Consider the following 25,795-nt stretch of genomic DNA (forward strand, 5'->3'; position numbering starts at 1 on the left):
AAGCCACCCTCTCGTATTTACTATTCCCTCCACATCCTCCACAGGGTTAAACTCTGGCATTCCCAAGCTGGCTCTGCAGTGGAACACCAGTAAACCTGAGGATAAAAGACCTGGGAATTGGTTCCTCACATTTAATTGGGGGGAGGGGGAGGGGCTGTGACATTGTGGAAAAGGCATTCTGTCCCCATCGGCAAAAGAGGTTGTGGGTGCTGCATCAGCGAATACTGATCCCAGCATGTTATTTGATGACTCAGGTGAAGGTGAGGAGGGGGCGTTTTGAGGGCACAAGTGCTGAGCAGGAGAAGGGTGCTTCACCTTTTCTCTACCAGCCATTTCCTCCCCTATTCCCTCCCCCTACAAACACCACCCTCTTTTTTAAAATGAATCCCAAGCCGGAGTTAAGATTGCCGGAAGAAATATCAACAACCTCAGATATGCTGATGACACAACCTTGATGGCAGAAAGTGAGGAGGAATTAAAGAACCTCTTAATGAGGGTGAAAGAGGAGAGCGCAAAATATGGTCTGAAGCTCAACATCAAAAAAAACTAAGATCATGGCCACTGGTCCCATCACCTCCTGGCAAATAGAAGGGGAAGAAATGGAGGCAGTGAGAGATTTTACTTTCTTGGGCTCCATGATTACTGCAGATGGTGACAGCTGTCACGAAATTAAAAGACGCCCGCTTCTTGGGAGAAAAGCAATGGCAAACCTTGACAGCAACTTAAAAAGCAGAGACATCACCTTGCCGACAAAGGTCCATACAGTTAAAGCTATGGTTTCCCCAGTAGTGATGTGTGGAAGTGAGAGCTGGACCATAACGAAGGCTGATCGCCGAAGAATTGATGCTTTTGAATTATGGTGCTGGAGGGGACTCTTGAGAGTCCCATGGACTGCAAGAAGATCAAACCTATCCATTCTTAAGGAAATCAGCCCTGAGTGCTCACTTGAAGGACAGATCCTGAAGCTGAGGCTCCAATATTTTGGCCACCTCATGAGAAGGAAGAGAAGAATCCCTGGAAAAGACCCTGATGTTGGGAAAGATGGAGGGCACAAGGAGAAGGGGACGACAGAGGACGAGATGGTTGGACAGTGTTCTCAAAGCTACTAACATGAGTTCGACAAACTGTGGGAGTCAGTGGAAGACAGGAGTACCTGGCATGCTCTGGTCCATAGGGTCACAAAGAGTCGGACATGACTAAATGATTAAACAACAACAACCACGGGTAGAGCACATAGCACATTCTTCTTCTTCTTTTTTTAACAGCATCAAGTTAGTAGTACATCAAAGACTTTATCATAGAGTTGTAGAGCTGGAAGGTGTGGGATGAAAGGATCCAAAATGCTAAGTAAAGGGTTAATGATCACCAGGGCTACAGAACTCTGTGATGCCATACACCTGAGGCAGCTATTTTCAGTTGGTATGATTATGGCAGTTGGGAACAGTCTTGACAGTTAGAGCAGCAGGTACGTTCTGTGGGTGTGCTGCAGAACATACAGCAGGTATGTTGCTCTCTGTCTCAGAGTTAGTCAGTCTGCAACAGTATTTTATCCCACCTACAAATCTAGGTAAGATGTATTAGCAACATAAGTTACACCTACCTGCTTTGTGTATTTAACCTGCAAGTGCAAATGCATCGAGTTAAGAGTTATTTATTATTTAAACTTCAAGGAGAGTGTTTTGTGGGTTTTTATAGGAGGAAAAAGGGAACTAAGTCAAGAGTTGGACTCTCTTCCGCGTAACTCTGTAAATGGGAGCTAGAGTTTAATTCCCACAGAAGGAACCCAGTCCAACCCCCTGCAATGCAAGAATCTCAACTAAAGCATCCATGACAGATGGCCATCCAAACTCTGCCTGAAAAGAAACCTCCTGAGGGAGACCGTTCCACTGTCATGCAGCACTTACTGTCAGAAAGTTCTTCCTGATGTTGAGTCAGAATCTCCTTTCTTGTAACTTGAATCCATCGGTTCAGGACCTATCCTCAGGAGCAGGAGAAAACAAGCCTGTTCCTTCTTCCATGTGACACCCCTTAAGTGGTTGGTGATGTCTATTTTCATCCTGAATAACGAGAACAGGGGTCAGAAAACTTTTTCAGCAGTCCCTCAGACCTTGTGGGGGAGGGGGCGGACTATATTTTTTGGGGGCGGGGGGGGATGAATGAATTCCTATGCCCCACAAATAACCCAGAGATGCATTTTAAATAAAAGCACACGTTCTACTCATGTAAAAACACGCTGATTCCCAGACCGTCCCTGGGCCGGATTTAGAAGGCGTTTGGGCTGGATTCAGACCCCGGGCCTTAGTTTGCCTACCCATGAACTAGAAGATTGAGCGCCATACTGTCAGCAACAGAGGGCACCATGCTGCTTTCTCCAAAACTCAAAAGTCACTCCTGATGACTGCAGTATTTCGGGTTGTTATTTGGCTGTGGATTCCTTCACAGATACCAACTGCTACTGCAGCTTTACTAATCAGCATCACATGCCATGAAGGATACACAATACAGTGGTACCTCGAGTTAAGAACTTAATTCGTTCTGGAGGTCCATTCTTAACCTGAAGCTGTTCTTAACCTGAAGCACCACTTTAGCTAACGGGGCCTCCTGTTGCTGCTGCGCCGCCGCTGCACAATTTCTGTTCTCATCCTGAAGCAAAGTTCTTAACCCGAGGTACTATTTCTGGGTCAGCGGAGTCTGTAACCTGAAGCGTCTGTAACTTGAAGCATCTGTAACCCAAGGTACCACTGTATGTTATATTCTACATTGTTTCCCTAGAACCTACTTGAAAGTCTGGTTACCTCCTTCTGTCTTCGAATGGAGCCAACGTGAATAAAATATTGGGGGGGGGGCGCTCTGCACAATCGATCACATGACATGGCGCACACACACCATTTGAATGGCAATGCCAATCAACTTTGGGGCACCCTCAAAAATTTTATGGACCTCAACCCCTAGATATTGACTCCTATGCTGTCATCTGAAAGCAAACAACTGTCACTTGGGGGCAGCAGTTGGAGCTCATGAGTAGGGGGGAATCTGCTCTTCCCCTTCAAATCCGTGCAACAGGGTGAGCTCCCGTTCCTCTGTCCCTGCTCCTGCCAACCTAGCAGTTCGAAAGCACACCAGTGCAAGTAGATGAATAGGTACCGCTGCGGTGGGAAGGTAAACGTCATTTCCATGCACTCTGGTTTCCATCACAGTGTCCCATTGCACCAGAAGTGGTTTAGTCCTGCTGGCCACATGACCAGGAAAGCTGTCTGTGGACAAACACTGGCTCCCTTGGCCTGGAAAGTGAGATAAGCGCAGCAACCCCATAGTCACCCTTGACTGGACTTAACCATTTACCTTTTTTTACTCTTCCCCTGCCCCAACTCACCTTGCCTGGTGCCTTCCCTATGGTCTTTTCGGCAGCAGGTAGATAGATACCTGGGCTTTTAAGTTTTGCTTCAAATGGTTCTATTTTGTCTTTGTTGTAGGTTTTGTTGTTTTTAGGACATATTCTTGATTTTCATTTTCATTATATTAAAAATTATATATATTATTTTGTTTGTAAGCTGCCCAGGGAACACTGATTGCCTGATGGCTGTATAGATGTATCTGAATAGGAACATAAGGAGCTGCCTAATACTAAGTCGTACCATAGGTCCATCTATCCCAGTATTGTCCTCACTGACTGGCAGCAGCTCTCCACTGCTGGGCATTGAGTCTTGGACTTTTTGTACACCAAACAGATGCTCTACCACTGAACTAAAGCAATAAGATGAACCTTGATAATTTTAAACTGAATGGAGAAGCCGTGCTAGACCTGAGATCAGATGCACCTCTTTTCCTTTGCAAAATGCAATGCTATTTCCAGACCGACAGGCCTGCAGACGCCTTAATCCAAATTTCTTTCCAAATGGCACGGCGTTGCTTTCTTTATTTCAAGATGACCACCTTCCCCTGATGGGTAACCTCTTTTCTGAATAGAGTGAAATCAAAACACTCTCCAGAAAAACAATCTGTACTTGTCAGAGCTGAGAGCCAAGCAGTTTGAGATGAATGCAGTCTCTTTCTCTCCTCTGAAAGCCGCCAGACAGGAATCCTTTGGGTGTGAGAGGCTTTTCAATCAAGATGCAGCCTCTGTCTTGGTGGAACCAAATTGATGGCCGAGTGCTCTCTGGGTTCAAAGATGTTCTTTTCCCGCTTTCTCGCTTTAAACAAACACATGTCTCATGGGGAATGTTTGCACACTTTTGGCTGTTAGCCATTCCTCTGGGGAAATGTGCCCTTTCCCACCCCAAGCAAGCATGGTGTGCAACGAAACCAGGACACAAATTAAGCAGAAGCTGGTTAATTAATCCCATGACTGAGATTCCTCTGGCCCTGAGACCTTCCCCCTGTCTGCCAGTAGTAGCTGCATTCCACCAGTCTAGATGGCTTTAAAAGGAAGGGTGTGGGCTCTTGTGGTCAGATCCTGCTTCAGGCACCTGGTTGGCCACTGTGAGAACAGGATACTGGACTTGAAGGACCACTGGCCTGATCCAGCAGGCTCTTCTGATATGGACATTGTCAGGCTTCAGGGAATCAGCTTCCTCCCTCCATGGCAGTAGATAAGCAGAACAAAGGAAAAGGAGTCTTCTTACCACTTAGAAATTTTAATAATCACAGCGAGAGAACAAAGAACTCGTCTCATAGAAATGGCAGTGCTCCCAATTAAGGATCCCACCCCCTTCTGTCCCTATTAATCTACGTCACTTCCAGGTCTTGTAATTTGGGCCTGTCCCCTCTGTGCTTTGTGTGCTTTCTGTTCTGCCACTTTCTCAGCTCTTGAAAGACCTACACTGGCTCCCAGTACGTTTCCAAGCACAATTCAAAGTGTTGGTGTTGACCTTTAAAGCCCTAAACGGCCTCGGTCCAGTATACCTGAAGGAGCGTCTCCACCCCCATCGTTCTGCCCGGACACTGAAGTCCAGCACTGAGGGCCTTCTGGCGGTTCCCTCACTGTGAGAAGCCAAGTTACAGGGAACCAGGCAGAGGGCCTTCTTGGTAGTGGTACCCGCCCTGTGGAACACCCTCCCACCAGATGTCAAATAGAAAAACAACTACCAGACTTTTAGAAGACATCTGAAGGCAGCCCTGTTTAGGGAAGCTTTTAATGTTTAATGGGTTATTGTATTTTAATATTCTGTTGGAAGCTGCCCAGAGTGGCTGGGGAAGCCCAGCCAGATGGGCAGGGTATAAATAATAAATTATTATTATTATTATTATTATTATTATTATTGACCTTGGGGAGAGTGGATGAATGCTTTCCATAGACAGTGAATCTGTTAACCCTCTTTCCTCCAGTGTTTCTTCTCCTAGCTGTTCACCAAACAGTTCTTCCCAGCATCTGCCTTCTGAACTATGCCCCTCTGCAAACCACTGTTCCAAATCTATACTATCCTCCTGCTCCTGGGAAGATTCAGGATAAGGATCAGGGGGAGGGGGTGGCTCTCACCATTCCTCCTCAGTGCAGCCCTCCTCAGCACGGTCCCTGACAGACATAAAGAAATCTATAGGTCTCTAATCCTAAATCAGCCCCCCTTCTATTGTTTGATGGCCTTGGGCTACAGCTGTCACTTGCCCCACTCCTCTGCTACCCAACAGGGATTTCATTTGCTTTGTTAAATGTCAGACATCATTTTGGTTGTTTTTTTCTCTTTCCCTCCCACGAACAGCACCACCAATCAACTTGGCCTTAACCATTGACTGGAGTGTGTGAGGTTGCAGGAAACCCATATAATCAAGTGTGGGCCCAAATCAGATCCTTCTTGACTATATCCAAGAACAGGCCTTTGGGCCTTGCTTGGTCTTGTCTCCTTTCCTCACTACTAAAACCTCTGACACCTCCGTGACACCTGAAACAGTACCCCTGAATGGTCCTTGCCAGAGTGAAACATTTCTCCTCTATAGCGAACTCCGCTCTGCGGGGTTATCAAGCGTTGTTCAAGAAGAAATCTCCACTCCCATGGAGCACATTAAATTACTTCTCAGCCGCGCTTTCCCTATTTGGTCACATTTCGCTGCATCTCACGCTGGGTAGTTCCATTCGACTTGGACTTGTACAGAACTTCCTTTTGCGACTTGACGGGTGCAGCAGTCCTGTTCGTGATGAAATTAAAAGCATTCATCCACAAAGACAAGGCTGCTCTCAGCCACTGCCATTCCTCTAAACTGTAGGATTATCCCCACCCACCCAGTTCATCATGCCAGAGAGAGGAGAAGGGGAATTGAAGGAAGGGGAAAATCTTCTCTTTCGTTGGTGAAGAGTTACTAGCAATGAATTAGATTTAATGTTATGCTCTCCGTTTATCATGAGCTTCTCATAGCTATCATTGTATTCTTATGCTGGGCATGCCGGGAGAGGGCTGGTTAGCCACTGTGAGGACAGAACGCAGAACTCGGTGGGCCACTGGCCTGATCCAACAGATCTCTTCCTGTGTTCTTATGAAACAGAGCATGCATAAGCAGCAGTTCTACTCAGGGGAGAGAAGCTGTTTGCTCCACTTTCATAGGGATGTGCGAACATAAGAAAAGGCTGCTGGATCATGAAAATATATTGGTGAGGATAACATGCAAAAATGCATGATATTAAGAGAAATTGCATGCCAAAATGTGTCAAAACTGCATGCAAAAATGTGTTTATTAGGAGAAATTTGCACTGTAATGCTGGATAATTTTCATGGGGATTTTTAAATTATTATTTTTTTTTAGTCACAAACTGCTGCATAAATGTGGAGAACTGATCTTCAGGGGAGGAAAAAGAGAAATTGAGACAACCGATGCTGACAAATCTTTCCATCCCTAGTAATGACACTCTCCTCTTGAACATCAGAAATAGACGGAGCGGTATGTTGCTATCCTTAGTCCCTCCATCTTCAGTGTTCAGTACTCAGGGGCAGTGCTTTTTTCGGGGGGGGGGGGACACAGGACACAGGGGTACACATACCTCTAAACATTTTGTGAATCTAACGGGAGAAGAAACTAAAAAAAAAAAAAAAATAGTTTCTTTGCTAGCACGGTAAATCATCAGTTCCGTTGCTACCCCCGATGGCGGCCTCATTTTCTGTCACAGTGTTTCCTGAGTCTCAGATGGAAGCGAGTGTTTAACGTGTGAAGTAGGACTTGGAATCTAGCACCTCCGATAGTGGCCTCATTTCCTTTCCCCGTGATTTTCTTGAGTCAAAATGAGAGTACCCCTTAAACATTTTTTTAATTAAAAAAAAGCACTGCTCGGGGGTCTGAAAACTGCTTAGGAACAATATATTAACTACGCCCTTCCCCCAATAACTTCACCTCACTTCATTCCACCAGCATTTATTATTTTCTGTGAACCATTTTGACTCTAATTATTGTCCTGATTGAGTCGGGCTATGCTGTATCCAGGGTTTCACAAATCCTTAGAAAACAGTGAGAGTTTGAGCAACGCAGAAGGCAAGACAGTCATCGGACAAAATGCTGCCTGCTTTATCTGATGGAGATCTCCCAGCTGAAATAGAAGCGCAGGCGAGTACATTGAGTTGGGAGATTTGGCATTCTTTGATCTCCATCAGAGGAGATTACATCTGGGGCGCATGTGGGTTGTGAAGGCTTATTGTTTCCATGACAAGTGTCAGTTGCCCTCATCCCAGCCATTATTCTTTCACAACATCAGGCTGCCTGTAATCCTCCCGCAAAAACAAAACCCAAAGTTTACAGGGCTCCGAATACTTTTTATGGTGTGCTCTGGGCCGCTATGCTCTTAAAAAAAAAATCACAAACCAAAATCCATTTCCTCTGCTGGCATGGAACACACACGGTTATTATGCATGAGGTCCAGCCTGCAAGTATGACATAAATGAAATGCGCATGGTTTTTATGTGTGGAAATAAAACACTCTGGATGAGCCAGGAACCCTTCAGCAAAACAGAGGCCTGAGCAGAGGGATTAGATGCCAGTCAATCAGAAACATTATTTCCCCTCTCTCTCCGTATTCCCTCTACACACACACACACACACACACACACACGGGGTGGGCAGCTGCTGCATGGTGTCTGAGTCCCTCATAATTAGTGTTGAATTAGCCAGGCAAGGGCCATAATGGCCCCCTAACTATGGGTCGTTAGTGTAAAAACAGAAGCTCTCTGCACCATAGGGGAAATCGGCAGCTGGCAATGACAAAAACAAAAGCCAGAGAGTTGAGTGTGTGTGTGTGTGTAATATACTCGGAGTCGAGAGTGGATTTCATGCTCTTTATTCAGTTCATAGTGGTGAGGAGGAATGGAAGTTCCCCCAGAATGTCTGCTTTATATACATTATTTACACAATGGGCCCCACGTGATTGGCTAATTCCGGGATTCACCTGTAGGCCAATCAGGTTGCGGATTCACTTCCACCTGGAGCTGGATTGGGTGGCTCCTGTGGACCAATCAGACTACTGCATTCTGGACCCTATTGTTCTAGGACCAATCAGACTGCTGCATTCTGAATCCTATTGTTCTAGGACCAATCAGACTGCTGCATTATGAATCCTATTGTTCTAGGACCAATCAGACTGCTGCATTATGAATCCTATTGTTCTAGGACCAATCAGACTGCTGCCTTTTGGATCCTATTCAACTCAGTACATAACAGTGTGAGAGAGAGCTGGGCTAGAATAAGGTTACCAGATTTTTTTTCAATGAATCCGGGGGACAGTTATTGTTTGCTATGTACATGTGAATGTCGAGAAATCTGTAAATCCAGGGACTGTCCCCGGGAAACAGGGACATCTGGTAACCTTACTCTATGGGAAAATATCAAAGAGAATGGCTCTTTCTCTTTTTTGCCTTTCCAAAGCAGGTTCTTCAGAGGCAGAAGACCTTCATGGGAGGGGAAGACAGTTTATGTCAGAGCTCGGAGAACAAGGAATGACTCAAGGCGGGGTGTGTGACCAAAAGGTACCCCTGCTGCTGTTGCGGCCGCCACCCATCTTTTTAAAGTCAGTTTCTTTTAAAGCAGGAAGCAAGCTGTGGAGATGCTTTTTTTTTAAAAAAGGACTGGTCAACAACTTTTGCGCAGGGCACCACATGGGAAGAAGAATCTGTTGGTTCATTTCCAAGGAGAACAAAGGGGCAGAGAGAGGAGAGGAGCCCTGCTTGTGGGCAGCAGCAGCAGCAGAAGGAATTGAGAGTTTCATTTGTGGAGAAAGAGAAGCAGAGCCTCTCTGATTCTCCAGAGCCTAGAAAACATAGCAGACAAGGCTGCGGCAGAGGTTGCCAACAAGCCAGGGGGGAAAGCAGCCTGACCTGCTCTTGCACAGATGGTTTAATATGCAGAAATCAATGTAATAGTGCTCGTTTGATTATCTTTCTTTTTTAAAAAAAAAATTATTAGGAATTTAAACATATTATCTTAAAGCATTTCATCCTTCATTTCCACCCCATTTCCACCCTCCCTCCCATAAAATAACCCCCGCCCCACCCCGCCCGCCCCGGACTTCCCTCAGTTCCAATCTCTGGTTTCTCTATAGATGCTATTCTCTGCATGTTACAAGATTGTACAGTGGTGCCCCGCAAGACGAAAGCCTCGCAAGACGGAAAACCTGCTAGACGAAAGGGTTTTCCATTTTTCGATGCGCTTCGCAGGACGAATTTCCCTATGGGCTTGCTTCGCAAGACGAAAATGTCTTGCGAGTCTTGAGATTTTTTTCGCTCCCCCCCCTTTTTCTAAGCCGCTAAGCCGCTAATAGCCTTTTAGCCGCTAAGCCGCTAAGCCTTTAATAGCCGCTAAACCGCTAATAGCGCTAATCCGCTAAGCCGCTAATAGGGTTGCTTCGCAAGACGAAAAAACCGCTAGACAAAGAGACTCGCGGAACGGATTAATTTCGTCTTGCGAGGCACCACTGTATAAATCCTTAATTTGTCTAACTGGTTAGCTATTATCAATGAAAAGTTTGTGAGTGGAGTGTTTATTCAAAGCCTGCCATGGAGTCCAATTCACTTTGTTGGATCTTTAGATACTTTGTAAAAGGTTCCCATTTATCTTTAAAGTCACAGTTATCCTTGTCCCATAGTTTATGTGTCAATTTTGCCAATTTTGCATAGTCCATCAGTTTCTCTTGCCACAATTCTTTAGTCGGGATTTCCTCAGTCTTCCATCCTTGTGCTATTAAGACTCTCGCCGCCGTTGTCGCATACATGAAGATATTTTTCAACTTCTTTGGCAGGTCTTTTCCTACAATCCCTAACAAAAATGCTTCAGGTTTTTAAACAAATGTTAGATGGAACATTTTCTTCAATTCATTATATATCATTTCCCAAAAGTTTTCAATTTCATTACAATCCCACCACATATGGTAAAATGCCCCCCCTTTTCTTTATACTTCCAACACATATTTGAGTTTGTTTTATACATTTTTCCTAACTGCACTGGTGTCGTATACCATCTATACATCATCTTCATATAATTTTCTTTCAACGAACAAACTGTAAATAAATTTTCCATAACCTTTCCCAATCTTCCATCATAATGTTATGACCTATATCTTGTGCCCATTTGATCATGACTGATTTTACCTCTTCATCTTTTGTCTCCAGTAGTGCTCATTTGATTATCTAATTAGCAGAGTTCAAATTTACACTCTAGAACAGTGGTTCTCAAACTTCCTTCTATGGGGCCATACTTTCAAAATAAAAAAATTGCAGCTTCATCAGTAGTTTTCATTTCCTAGAGTTACTTATTTTGCACCTAAATGTCTGAGTTAATCTCACACTGGAGCCTGTGGTGCAATTGAAGAAAAGGTTTTTATTAACTTCGTCTTTGAAACTCATGCTATATGCCTTTCAATGTTAAGCTTAATCAAAAGCCAGTGTGCTCAGCATGTATTAGAATATGGTTACCAGATTATTTTCAATGAATCCAGGGACACTCTTTTTTTTTTAAGCTGAGTAGCAACAGGGAGTCGGTAGTGGGGATGGTGAGGCAAAGGACCCTGGGCCCAAGCACACATGCATATTGTATAAAGGTGCAAAGCCCTTCTTTCGCACCCTGTGAAACATAAATGTGCAGAGTTTTTTAAAAACTGAGCCGGGACTCCCAAGTCAAAACAAAGGGGGAAGGGGGCAGGAGATTGGGGAAGGCTTGGGAGTCACGGGTGGGCAGCACGCTGTTGCCCAGTTTTTAAAAAACGCTGCGCATTTATGTTTCACAGGGTGTGAAAGAAGAACTCTGCACCTTGCCCAGCAGAGAAACCATGCGCCTTGCGCCCCTCCTGGGCAATGGCATGCCACCTGCCCATGACTCCCAAGCCTTCCCCAATCTCCTGTCCCCTTACCCCTTTGATCTGTATCGCCAGACATCCCCGGTTCCCTTTCGGCAGTGGCGGCAGCAGCATTTTTTCTCACCGGAAGTCCCCATATGATGGGACTTGTGCACAACACGTCACATGGGGACTTCCGGCGAGGAAAAATGGCGGGCACCACAGCAGCGAGCAGCTCCTGAAGCCAGCCAGAGGCAACTGCGCTACCAGGCTGGCTCTGGGCTGCTGAGGCTGCCACTGCCACGTTTCCCAGGGACAGATTTGCAAATCTGGGGACATTACAGGGTTGGAATTTATCCAGGGACAGATTTGCAAATCCGGGGTCTGTCCCCAGGAACTGGGGACATCTGGTAACTCTAGGCTAGAGGCAGGCTGCAGGCAGAAGCCAAGCTTGATTTCTTCTGGAATTCAAGACTGTGGCTATGGGAGAAGACCTTCTGGGGTGTTAATGCTGTGAGCCCTTCCATCATAGGCTCAGGTTGTATATGCAGTCAAACCTCAGTTTCCGAACACATCTGTTATCGTCCGTTTCGGCTTACCTGGAAGTAAATGTTCCAGCTTTCAAACAGTTTTTGAAACCCAAACGTCCAACACAGCTTTCACTTGAGTGCAAGAAGCTCTTGCAACCAATCGGAAGCCACGCCTCAGTCATCGAACGTTTTGGAAGTCGAATGGTCTTCTGGAACGGATTACGTTTGACAGCCGAGGTTTGACTGTATGTGTAAATAAACCATATATTTTTATGTTGTGAATCTCCCTGAGATCTGCGTATGAAGCACGGCATCAAAATAATAATAATGGTAATAATAATAATAAAATCATTAAGACAACTCAGTCTCTGCTTTCTCACATTCAGAGGAAACTGAACCCTAGGTAAGTGCCCCCGAATCCCTGGAATCTCACACTGCTCAGAGACTGGGGTGGCATGCGATGCACCTCAGAGGCTAGTAATAATAATAATAACAACAATTTATTATTTATACCCCGCCCACCTGGCTGGGTCTCCCCAGCCACCCTGGGCAGCTTCCAACAAAACACAAACATACAGTAACCTATTAAACATTAAAAGCTTCCCTAAACAGGGCTGCCTTTAGATGTCTTCTAAAAGTTTGGTAGTTAAATTTCCTTTTGACATCGGGGGGGGGGCGTTCCACAGGGAGGGCGCCACTACCGAGAAGGCCCTCTGCCTGGTTCCCTGTAACTTGGCTTCTCGCAGTGAGGGAACCGCCAGAAGGCCCTCAGTGCTGGACTTCAGTGTCCGGGCAGAACGATGGGGGTGGAGACACTCCTTCAGGTATACTGGACCAAGGCCGTTTAGGGCTTTAAAGGTCAGCACCAATACTTTGTGCTCGGAAACGTACTGGGAGCCAATGTAGGTCTTTCAAGACCGGTGTTATATGGTCTCGGCGGCAGCTCCCAGTCACCAGTCTAGCTGCCGCATTCTGGATTAATTGTAGTTTACGGGTCACCTTCAGAGGTAGCCCCACATAGAGCGCATTGCAGTAGTCCAAGTGGGAGATAACCAGAGCATGCACCACTCTGGTGAGACAGTCTGCGGGCAGGTAGGATCTCAGCCTGCATACCAGATGGAGCTGATAGACAGCTCCCCTGGACACAGAATTGACCTGTGCTAGAAAGAAAGGAAGCAATTGGAGACTGAATCAGCTGGCATTCTGAACAAGAAGCATTGCCTGAGTAACAAAGTGTTTTCTCTTTTGTGGGCACTTTCCTTCCAGTCTTCCAGACACAGCTCCTTTTGAGTTGAGAATGGGGTGGCCAAGGGCTATAGCTCTGTGGCAGAGCATCAGCTTTGCATGCAGATGGTTCCAGGTTCAATTCCGGGCATCTCAAGGGAGTTCGGGGAATGTCCCCTGTATGAATCCCTGGAGAGCAGCTGCCAGTCTTTGTAGACAATACTGAGGTAGATTGACAGTCTGACTTTGTATTAAGGCAGCTCCCAATGTTCCCAGGGCAATGCACTACCAAGTTCCTAATGAGGAATTCCACAGTGCAGGCTTCCTGTCACGGCCTATCAGCTGACAGGTACAGTGGAACCTCAGTTTTCGAATGTAATCCATTCCGGAAGACCGTTCGACTTCCAAAAAGTTCAAAAACCGAGGATCAATAGGCTGGCTGCAAAGTCAATGGGGAAAAAGAAAAACGTGCCTTGGAAGACGCTCGACTTCCGAGGCGTGTTCAAAAAAGGAAGCAATTCCAGGATTTTGGTGTTCAGGTTCCAAATCATTCGGCTTCCAAGACACTCAAAAACCGAGGTTCCACTGTACTGGCAGTAGGTCTCCTGTGCCAAGCAACAATTGGGAGCACTTTAAGGGTCCTTATTATTCACTGGCAGCTGTTTTTCCACCTACCCCATACCTTGCATCACATATGGTGGCACGTGTTCATGGTTTGGGTGAAATATCTTTGTGGGTCAAATAGGGACCTGTAGTGGATCCAATTAGACCTATGGTCTGGAGGTTCCCCACCTTTACGATATCTTCTTACCCAGAATTAAGTCTCATTGTGTTCAGTAGGGACTATTTCCAGGTGAGTTGGTACAGGTTTGCAGCCTAAAAGGCTACCTGAAAACTGGCTTCATGACACACCATTTCTCCACCTATTTATTTATAACTTCTTTCTCCATTAAAGCATTGCATGCTTTAAGCTGTAACTTTCACTTTAGAGTAGATTAGTTCCCTATAATCATAGAATTGTAGAGCTGGGACTCGGAGGGTCATCTAGTCCAACTTGCTACAGTGCAGGAATTGCAGCGGACACATCCATGACAGATGGTCATCTAACCTCTGCCTAAAAACCTCCAAGGAAGGAGAGCCCACCACCTCCTGAGGGAGGAACCATTTGACTGTCAAACAGCTCTTGCTATTTAGTCAGAATCTCCTTCCTTGTAACTGGAATCCATTGGTTCCGCTCCTACCCCGCAGAGTTAATATGTTGTCCTAATATGTACCTGTTGTTGTTGTTTAGTCATTTAGTCATGTCCGACTCTTTGTGACCCCATGGACCAGAGCATGCCAGGCACTCCTGTCTTCCACTGCCTCCCGCAGTTTGGTCAAACTCATGTTCGTAGCTTCAAGAACACTGTCCAATATGTACCTTACCTTATCCTAATATGTTTTTATTTAGCTGTTTCCCCACCCCCTATATTTATCACCTTGGGACATATGTGGAAGATCAATAATAAGCATTCCTTTCATATCTGCAAATTGCTAAACTTCACTCATTGCACACAGAACGAACCCCCCTATTGATGGCAGCTCATGGATATCTAGGAAATCAAATTGCACATATGGCATTTGCACAGGAGTAATTTCTGGTCTGGAAAATGTGGCGTGTATATTGGCTGCCTTTCAGTGCTGCATCTTTTACTGTGTATTGATTCCTGGACTTCAGCAATAATTAGCTTGTTCAGTTCTCAGAGAGCACGGTAATTTCATTAAGGCTTCATTCCCTACAACAATTTCACTTTAACTACTCATCTTAGCTCAGTATAATAATAGACTACAAACCTTCCATAGTCAACTCACCTTCCCTCTGCTGAAAGCTTATCTGCAAATCGTCCCCTTCCAATGTATTGACACATCAAAGATTATTGTTACCTCGAGGAGATTAGCATGGTGCCCAGCAATTGCCCCTCCTATGCCCCCGCAGTTACTATCAATCCTGTGGGCCTGGTCCTTTAAGTGTTCCTGTTCATTTGATAAAGGATTAGTCTCCCACAGTCGGTTATTTGTTGAGATGGCACTGAGATGGCACTTCAGGGGGCACCTGAAAAAAGTAGTATAGGATAGCCTTGGGAGTCACCTCTGTGTTGACTTCCTTCCAAGCGTTAGACTTTCACTCACTTGGGAAACTGATGTGTCCCTCTAACACCAGCTGTGGCTTATGTAACCCCAACAGCCACTCTGTTGGGAATGGATGTATCGCCCAAATGCACAGTCCAAAGGGTCTATAAGCCCCAAGCAGACATTTGTTAGTTGTCACCTCTGTGCCAAGCTGTCAATTGGGTGGTTCTCTGACAGCACTAGAGGGCATAAGATTATGGCAATGCTTTGTAGCTTTGGGGAGGGGGGCCATTTGATGAAATCTTTAGCCTTCACTCTATTTGTGCGTTCTAAATCCTAAAAGAACGATTGCTCCTTAGGCAATACATCTGCCACCTTCATCCAGGATCATCTCATTCCAGCTATGTTCTGTCTTCACCTTTGTTCTGCCCACCTTTGATTGTCTTTACAAGAGATGTCGCTGAATAATATCAACACATGGAGTAAACTATCACCATCACGGGACATGGCTGCTGAAAGAATTGCACTGGCTGAATTTAGCTCCTGGGTGCTGGGGAAATTCAATTTTGTTCTCCAACCAACCAAAGTGTACAAAAATGTATTTTATTAGAGAAAATTCCTTGCAAAAATGTGTATGTTAGTCAACACTGCATATAAAAAGGTGTTTATGGGGAGAAATTTGCACTAAAGTGCTGATGAAATTTCACATGGATTGCTGCAGAAATGTGGAGAACTTGTGACTGGAAAACGAGAAAAGGAGAGAAACCAAAAATGATAGATTTGTCTATCTCTATTTTGGCAAGTGGTTTCTATGTCTGTGGTTATTTCCTCATAGCCGTTGTCACATTTCATTTGAACACAGCCTCATACAACTGAGACGTGCATTCTTGTTTAAGCAGAGCTTTGTATGTTCTTCACTTTGCAAGGGGAGTAATAACCTTCGGTAAATCAGGTCTCCTGACCAGTCATGTGACCGTCTAGACTGATTTTCCTTCCTGGCTAAACACAACAACTTGGAGAGATCAAACTCATTTCAGGAAATTCGCTCTCATGTTCTTGCAAGACCTCAGACATGTTTTCCCTTTGAGAGCAATAAAGTGATGCTCTGCCAAGATTAAGCACTTGCTGAAAGTTAAGCTGCGCTGGGACTGTGGTGGGGGAGGAGGCAGCTGTGATGCCCAAAGCACCTTGAAGGGAGGGCTGCTGAGGTGAATCTGTCTGGGGGGGGGGCAGGGAAAGAGAGAGGCATAACTCGGGAATTGATCCCATTGAGTCAACGGGACCTAATTCTAAGTAAACATGCACAGATCAGGCATAAGGGAACAAGTGATTCTGTTTCATTGTGGATGGTTATACAAAAACCATCCTAACAATGACTTGGATAGATCAGAATGAGTTGTTGTTGTTGTTTAGTTGTTTAGTTGTTTAGTCGTGTCTGACTCTTCGTGACCCCATGGACCAGGCACTCCTGTCTTCCACTGCCTCCTGCAGTTTGGTTAAACTCATGCTGGTAGCTTCGAGAACACTGTCCAACCATCTCATCCTCTGTCGTCCCCTTCTCCTTGTGCCCTCAATCTTTCCCAACATCAGGGTCTTTTCCAGGGAGTCTTCTCTTCTCATGAGGTGGCCAAAGTATTGGAGCCTCAGCTTCAGGATCTGTCCTTCCAGTGAGCACTCAGGGCTGATTTCCTTCAGCATAGATAGGTTTGATCTTCTTGCAGTCCATGGGACTCTCAAGAGTTTCCTCCAACACCATAATTCCAAAGCATCAATTCTTCGGCGATCAACCTTCTTTATGGTCCAGCTCTCACTTCCATACATCACAATTGGGAAAACCATTGCTTTAACTATATGGAATGAGAATGAGAGGTAGGCGAATAACAGCATCAAAGAATTGTACAGTTGGAAAGGGTCCCGGGGGCCAACCCCCTGCAATGTCAACTAAAGCATCCATGACAGATGGCCCTCCAACATCTTCATTAAAACCTTCAAGGAAGGAGAGCCCACCACCTTCTGAGGGAGTCTGTTCCACTTTCAAACAGCTCTTCCTGTCAGAAAGTTCTTCCTGAAGTTTAGTCGGAATCTCCTTTCTTGTAACTTGTAACTTGAATCCATTCTTGAATATCCTTTCTTGCAACTTGGGTCCTACCCTTCAAAGCAGGAGAAAACAAGCTTGCTCCATCTTCTACTTGACATCTCTTTAAAGAGCGAAGTCTTTTCAGCCCGATCCACTCACACAACCAAATCGCTCGAGTACTCTAGGTATTTATTCTTGCCCTGCAGGAAACTGCCGAAGACATGGAAAAGTTCTGTGCTGGTGGGACTCGGTGTTGCCCAGAAGCAGGCATTGGCAGTGTGGAAACTACTAAGGTCATCAGGAGTTTCCACATGATAAGCCTTGCCATATGCTGTGTCGGTAGGATGGAGAGTCAGCCCAGGAAAAGGAGATAAGATAACTTGCTGCAGCAGGAGCAATCAGATTGTCCATTTGCCAAAGGCAGGGAGAGTGAAAAGAGAGAAAGCAGCTGCCTCAAGAATCAAAGTCATATGGTCTAGCCCCTTTTCCTTTCAGATCGGCTCCCTGCTTTTATCCATATCATATTTCCTAGGCAAAACATCTGGTTCTTGAAGTCTGCCTTCGGCTTTCCCAAGGCATTCCTTGTTTCCAGGGGACTGCGGATCTGCTTCTCTATCTTTTTCTGAGCGTTAAGGCTGAGCCTTATTAAAGGCTGCACTGAGGTGCTGCTTCTACCAGATCCATGAACAAACTCCCAAGTCAAGAGTCGTCAAATTTTGCTAATTTCCCATAGAATAAATGGATGCTGTGCTTAAGAAAATGATTATACAGTGGTACCTCTGGTTAAGAACTTAATTCGTTCTGGATGTCCGTTCTTAACCTGAAACTGTTCTTAACCTGAAACACCACTTTAGCTAATGGGGCCTCCCACTGCTGCCGCACCGCCTCCTAATTTCTGTTCTCATCCTGAAGCAAAGTTCTTAACCCGAGGTCCTATTTCTGGGTTAGCGGAGTCTGTAACCTGAAGTGTCTGTAACCCAAGGTACAACTGTAGTGTGTACGTCAGATAAGGGAAGGGAAGGAAATGGCTCAGCCAGCATGCAGGTTGCTTTATAAAGTGTGCATAAGCCCTAATACTGAGTCAGACCACTGGACCATCTAGCTCAGTATTATCTGAGTGGTTTTCAACCAGTGTGCCATGGCACCCTGGTGCCTTGAATGATGGTCAGGGGCAACACTGGCCTCCATCCCTCGTCAGGCATTTCTATCATGCAACTGCAAGCTATTGCTCTGCATTGTAACACATTTTTAAAAGAAAAGCCTGACTAGCTTTTCAGGTACCTTTTAATTGAATAACTTTCTAAAGAAATATCTGAAGTAACTGATATTACAGTCTGAAGCCTTGTTTATTCTGTTATATTTTACTCCAAGAAGTCCCATTTATCCTAAACAGAACCCAATAAGGCAGACATGTATGTACAATATATATATATATATATATAATGATCCCATTGAGATCCCAAGATGAAATTTTGCAGGTAGCTCTTAGATATATTAAATAATCAATACGGTTGTTTGTATTTTCTAAATCGTATTTTTTTAATCACTGTTTCAATTTTAAATTTTGTAACTTAAATTTAATTTTTAAAGTAAGTCCATCACTTGGCATATCATATTAAAGCCCATATAGTTCTGAAGAGATTGGTGTTTTTAGTCTTGACGTATCTCAGTTCTGGGCTGAGCTTTTAAGGTTTTTTGTGTAGCCTGACAAGGCCAAAACTGTCAATTTCTTGAAACTTCAAATCCTCATAACTCATAAATGGGATGAGATAAAAAATTTAGATTTAAACTTTGTTCTGATCATTCAACAAGTGTACAAAATATTAAGAAAATTGTATGACATGAGGTGAAAATCCTGGATCACTTGATATAGAACGACCTGACTCTGCATTTCCAGCATAAATTGTTCCTCTTCACATTACAGTTCATAGGAAACTGCTTATCCTGAGTCAGACCATTGGTCCATCTAGCTAAATAGTCTCAACACTGGCTGGCAGTGACTCTCCAAGTTTCCAGGCAGGGAGTGTTCCAAGCTCTACCTGGAGATGCCAAGGATTGAACCTGGAACTTTCTGTATGCAGAGCAGACGTTCTGCCTCTGAGCTACAACCTGCCATCTCCTCAACTCAGCCAGGTTATGGGTCTCTTGCAGGATGTTTTGAGCCAGCACTGAGCTTTTGTTAGACTTGGCATAACTGATCCAGTAAACATAGAATGAATAGGCAAGAGTGAGGTAGCAGGGGCAGAATAGAAATCCAGGACAGCTTAAAAAAAATTTTTTTGGGAAAGGATTTATAGCAGCTAATTTGCTTCTTGAGACACTGGAAATAAAGCAAAGCTTTAATCTGTCAACTCCTGAATAGGGCTGGAGCAATGGTGGGAGTTGTTGTTTGGTTGTGTTTTCAGAAGCCGGTGCTGGAAAATGTTACAGGGGGTGGGTGGCTAATTATGTTGTCAGCAGGTAGATAGGTGCCATATGGCAGTGGCTGCAGACTGGGTTTGATAAAGACTATTCCAGGCACCTCATTAATATACAACTGCGAGCAAACAAACAGAAAGGCAAGCGAAAGGAACACTTGATCGGTGTCTAGAAACTGAATGCTGAGAAATAATTGTGTCGTCGGCAAAGGCAGCTCCTGTAACCCGACTTCCAGTCACCCGGTGTTGTTGTTAGAGGTTGTTATAGTATAGGGTCAAGATCCCTGCAGGAGAGAATGGATGCTGCTGTATGAGAGAAGGAAGTAAGAGGCACAGCTGTGGAGGGGTGCAGAAAATAGTGCCCAATTGCGCAGAGCACTTTCACAAATGCAATGGATGCCTTCTGTACCTGGTGTCCATCTTATAATGTCCTTCCTTGATGCCGCAGCCTGGTGACTGTGCAGCGTTGAAGCAGGAAGGGAAGAAAGTCACAGAGCTGGCTCCTAGTGCTTTTTACTGGCAGTGGGATGGCTTTTTCCACCACCTGTCAGATCTGGGGCCAAGCTTGCAATAGGCTGACACTTCCTATGGGAAAAGACCATGGTTCCTTTTTTATTCAGGAGGTTCCAGGTTCAATCTCTGGCATCTCCCAGTAGGGCTGAGGATCTCCCCTACCTGCAGCCATGGAGAGCCCCTGCCAGTCTGTGCAGGCAGTGTGGAGCTAGATGGATCAATGGTGTGTCACACAACAAAGGCCCCTGCAGATGTCACTTGATAATTTGTGTTCATGGTGGAACTGGGGAGTTCATATGAATATTTTTCATAGTTTTTAGTCTTCACTTTTTCACCCTCAGAGAGAGAAATGGACCACTTCTGTGTTGTTTCTGGAGTGGTTCTATAAAGGTTCACATTATCTACAATGTATTTTCTCCATGTGGGATATTTAAGAAACATCATTTCCACAGTCCTTTGGGAGGAAAGCTCTGGGCTGTTTTTCTCTCTTCACAGGAGCACCAACCCTACGCCAAAAGGCTCCCTCCTCTGGCAGGGCATGAACTTTCAGAGTAACCTGGAGGGAAGCAGACCGCCCCAGTGCATTTAACAGCCTGCAGGTGTAAACACACCAGGTACAAACTCCCTGCAATTCTCAGCTTGGGGGACAATGATTCTGGCTGGAACAGGAGCCTTAGGGTGGGAAAGCTCCTCCTCAGAGCTTCTGATGCAGCCAAAAGATCACAGTCCCAGTGCTGCTTAGTAGCGTGGTTCCAGCTATCTTTTCCACAATACCCAGCTGATGCCTAAGCAGCTCTGCAATAGGGAAGGGTTTGCAGGGCTCCCTGGGCTTGGCAGGCCACCTGTCCTTCAGGCCATCCTCAATACCTTTCCTTTCCTTTCCACCACAGACAATTAAGGTATCTACAGCACACACTCCCTATAAGAGGTGTAGCCAATGTGGTACCTTCCAGATGTTGCTGAACAACAATTTCCATCAGCCCCACCCAGCCCAGTCAGTTGTCAAGCTTCATGTGAACTGCAGGGAGACAACATGTGAACTATGTTGGCTATTCCTGTTCTACAACATCAGCAGAGAATGTGCTACATAGTCAAGCAGCAAAAGTGAAATTTGCACTTTGAATTTACAGGGGTGGCTGCTAGGATGTATTATGGTTGTTCTCTGAAGGGCAATATTGTCTCCTGAATTCTAGTACCATCTTGTATCATTTAAGCTAAGAGAACCTTGGGAAGGACAGCATCCAAGCTTTGTTTGTTTTTTAAAACAGGCACTATATGTAACCTTAGAGGGACACGGGTGGCACTGTGGTCTAAACCACTGAGTCTTGGGCTTGCTGATCGGAAGGTCAGTGGTTTGAATCCCTGCAATGGGGTGAGCTCAAAGTGCAAGTAGACAAATAGGTACCGCTCCGGCAGGAAGGTAAATGGTGTTTCCATGCACTGCTCTGGTTTCGCCAGAAGCGGCTTAGTCATGCTGGCCACATGACCCAGAAAAACTGTCTGCGGGCAAACGTCAGCTCCCTTGGCCAGTAAAGCGAGATGAGCGCCGCAACCCCAGAGTCGTTCACAACTGGACTTAACTGTCTGGGGTCCTTTACCTTTACCTTTTTATACATAACCTTAAGGGATCAGTCAGGTAACACCTGAATACTTATTACCTGGACACCTGTTCAGGTAACATCTGCATGGAGTCTGAATGCCGGAGTTAAGGTCCAACTGTCAACACCCCATAAATAACCCAACTTCCTGCTTCCTGCAAACATTCCATTCACTTCTCTTCTGAATATTTTCAATGACTGCATCGAAGATGTCACCACGGAGCTATATGTTGTGTTTCATTCTTGCTAGACAGTGGAAGTATATCTTGAGGCCTCCACATAAGTTTCTTCAGCAACAGTTTCATCAACAAACCCAGATTGCTCGGTCCCCCATTCTTCATGAACCTCCATTATTTAAAATGTTTTCAAAGTGTTAGATTGCCTGCCAGTTTAATTCATGGGCAGTGATTGTGAATCCAGGGTAGCTCATGAATTTTAGACTGAATGATGGTGCACCAGGAAAGGCATACCAGAGGCAAGTTATTTGCAGTTCAACATTTATTATCCTCCTTTGCTTCTCTGCTGCTTTTTCAATGTTCTAACAGGAACCATTAGTGTCCAAAGGAGAAAAATGAAGACAAGAAGAGCCTTGGTGGATCAGACCAAAGACCCATCTAGTCCGGTATCCTGAGATGCCCACCAGCAGGATGTGAGCACAGCAGCCGTCTCCCAGGCCTGTTTGCTAGAAACTGATATTTAGGGGCATGCTGGGTCTGATTCTGGAGGCAGCAGCATGCAGTCATCATGACTAGTAGCTACTGGTAGCCTTAACCTTTAGGAATTGGTTTTATCCCATTTTAAACCCATCTAAACCAGCGATAGCCACATCTTGTGGCAGCAAACTCCACAGTTTAACTATTCCCTGCCTGTTCTGAATCTCCGAACTTCATTAAATGAACCTGGGTTCTAATGCGATGGAAGAACAATTAAAAAGAAATCTAGGCACTTTGTCCATGCCAGCTATAAAACTTTATCATGTCCCTCCTCACTTATTCATCTTCCTTCCACACCAAAAAGATCAAAACAATGCGTTTTTTAGCTGTTGCAGCAACCAGAACTGCACTCGGTATTCCAGGTGTGGTCACACCATAGACTGGCATAATGGTGTTGGGGCAAAGGCTGTTTTATTTTCAGACCCTTTGATGATGATTCCCCACATGGAATTTGCCTTCTCCACAACTGCAGCACACTGAGTCAGCATTTTCATTGAGCTGCCTATGACACCAAGCCTCGAGATCTATTTCCTAGTCCTCCATTGCCACTTCAAACTCCATAAGCATATTTGTGAAGTTAGGATAGTTGTTTTTTTAACCCAGCATGTACCAATTTACACTTGTTTACATTGATTTGCACTTGCCATTTTACTGTTTATTCACCCAATTTGGAGAGATCATTTTGGAGTGCCTTGCAATCCTTGTTTTTACCAACCTGAATAATTCAGTGTCATCTACAATGTTGGCCATCTCACTGCTGACCTCTAACTCCGGACTGTTTATGAACAAGCTGAAAGGCGACAAGCTCTCATTAATTCCAGTGGTACTTTTCCTCCTTGACTTAAAGTTGGCTTCAGGCTTCAGGCAGACAATGTTAGTCACGACCGTCATATAACAACATCAAGCCCTATGATCGAGCCATTCCATCAAGCTGTGAGTGAGGGCCCACCTCACCTCCAGACTGGTGTTTTCTTGAAAGTATATTCTGGAATGTGATCTTGACACAATAGCAGTGCAGTTTTTGTGTGTGAGTGGGGTGGGTGGGTGTTTTTGAATCAGGTTAGCCATATTGAGTCATATGCTGTTGGTGGATTCTTGTCGTTGTCTTGTTGGACTGTGTATGTGATAAAGAGGAGCCAAACTGGGGTGAAGGTATCTTCTATTTGTCCCCGTGTCAGTTTCAGTTTATCAGTTAATTTTTCTAGTAGGGCTGTTTCCCATACTATTTGCTACCATTGGTCCATGCTTACTCCTGACAGGTCTCTCCAGTGTCTGGCTATGATGTTTCTGGTTGCTGAGAGTAGGTGAGTACTCACCATGGCCCCCTCCCCCTCCCCCCTTTTTCTTCCTCATGTAACCCTAATGTCTCAACGAATGAAACTGACTTATGGAAAATGTGACTTGAAAAAAGAGACATTGAGCATACCTTTGTAAACCAAGAAAACTTTAATAAAAATATTTTTTTTAAAAAAAATAGCAGTGCAGTAGAATCATAGAATTGTAGAATTGTAAGGAATAGCCAAGGGTTATCTAGTCCATGGGTAGGCAAACTAAGGCCCGGGGGCTGGATCTGGCCCAATCACCTTCTAAATCCAGCCCGCGGACGGTCCAGGAACCAGCCTGTTTTTACATGAGTAGAATGTGTGCTTTTATTTAAAATGCATCTCTGGGTTATTTGTGGGGCATAGGAATTTGTTCTTTTTTTCCTCCCCCAAAATATAGTCTGCCCCCCCCCCAAGGTCTGAGGGACAGTGGACCAGTCCCCTGCTGAAAAAGTTTGCTGACCCCTGATCTAGTCCAACACCCTGCAATGCAGAAATCTCAACTCAAGCATCCATGACAGATGGCCTTCCCACCTCTGCTTATAAACCTCCAAGGAAGGAGAATCCACCACCTCCCGAGGGTGACTGTTCCACTATCGAACAGCTCTTACTGTCAGAAAGTTATTCCAGGTGTTGAGTCGGAATCTCCTTTCTTGTAACTTGAAGTCATTGGTTTGGGTCCTACCTTCCGGAGCAGGAGAAAACAAGCTTGCTCCTTCCAGGTGACAGCCCTTAGTGGTGGATTACTTCTACTTTGGTGTGTCCTGCGATGCTTCCCCAATGCAACCACATTATTGCTGTCTGGAGGGGCAATAATGCAACAAAAGGGGGACAGAAATAAACCAGAACATTTGCAGCCTAAAAGGTTACGAGATTTCAACAGGCAAGTTACAGGATGTGCACTCATTGGAAATGAAACAGTTTATTGACCCAGTGCTTTTGCAAACAGAACAAAAAGCAGGACTGCATATAACTGCCCCGTTAGCATCGTGAGCAGAAATAATCATATATCCATAATAAAAAGGGCCCCAGGGGGAGAAGTGGGACTCCATGAGCTCTGCTGAAAGAGCAGCAACTTTTGTTTCCTCTCCAAAAAAAGGTTCTGTTTCTGCTGCTCACTAGCAGTTCTCTGTAACTGAATATTAGAGAAGGAAGGAGAATGAAATAGAGATAGAGAGGGGGAAGGAAGATAATGGCGGAGGGAAAATATAAAGTTAACAAGAACATTTATACATAAATATATATGTATTTGAATTTTATTTTTGCTTTTAAATAACAGGTACTTTTAGGAAGTAAATAAGAAGAAAAAAGGAAATAAAGCACTGGTCCTGGTTTACTTAATCACTTATATAGGAGTAAGAGTAAGATGAGAGAATGAAAAACAAGTGATGATGAAACCCTGCCATTCATGACTGTTTTATACAAGAAAGAAAAGGCTGTCTGTGGGCTTTAAAGAGAAAGGAAGAAAAAGAATTCGTGTCCCAGCTTGCTTTTTTCCTCCTCCCTTCCCAGTCTCTTTTCCTTTTGTGTTGTGTCTCTCATATTGTTAGCCTGAGGGTGGGAACTGTCTTCTCACTGATATTTATAAGTCACCTTGGGACCGATTTTTGGTTGAAGAGTGGGGGGAATGCTAACCACAACAATGATTCTTTTCATCATTTTAATGGCACATGGTGAATCAGCCAGGATATAGGAGAATATATAGGGCTGAATTTCTGGACATGGCATGCATGATTTTTGTCATGCCCAGTATACCATCTCTACGCAAAATACCCACCCTGTTGTGCCTAAAACCACATATCACCACAGAACCAGGCTGTTGTGTAAACACAGTGCCCTGGGCCAGTTTGTAATGCTAGTGGCAGGCTATACTGTCACACTGAGGCAGGAGCAATTTCCCCATTCTCCTTTCCATACTGATTTGCCAAGTAAGACGACTGATAGAATCAGCTCGCAGCTAGGACTATTCAATCTGTTTCAGTTTGCTGCAGCTGGAAGAGTTCAACCCAGGAGGATGCTCTCAATAAAAATAAAACTGTTCATCTTGGTGTTAGAA

General features: G+C 44.8%; 1 long non-coding RNA gene across 7 annotated transcripts; it reads left to right on the plus strand.

The window, feature by feature from the left end:
- Nucleotides 1-1,083: 1,083 nt before the first annotated feature.
- On the plus strand, nt 1,084-25,795 carry LOC308473296. Of its 7 annotated transcripts, none has more exons than XR_013984006.1 (7): nt 1,084-1,567; nt 6,733-6,867; nt 7,333-7,524; nt 8,839-8,936; nt 20,602-20,720; nt 23,677-23,721; nt 25,019-25,795. It is a non-coding gene; the product is annotated as an uncharacterized lncRNA (long non-coding RNA). The 7 variants fall into 7 exon arrangements; XR_013984007.1 differs by having other exon boundaries at nt 1,092-1,567; nt 7,405-7,524; XR_013984008.1 differs by lacking the exon at nt 7,333-7,524 and adding an exon at nt 22,250-22,353 and having other exon boundaries at nt 1,114-1,567.

The sequence above is a fragment of the Podarcis pityusensis genome (genome assembly GCF_964106645.2).
Source record: "Podarcis pityusensis genome assembly, chromosome: 3".
Taxonomy (NCBI): domain Eukaryota; kingdom Metazoa; phylum Chordata; class Lepidosauria; order Squamata; family Lacertidae; genus Podarcis; species Podarcis pityusensis.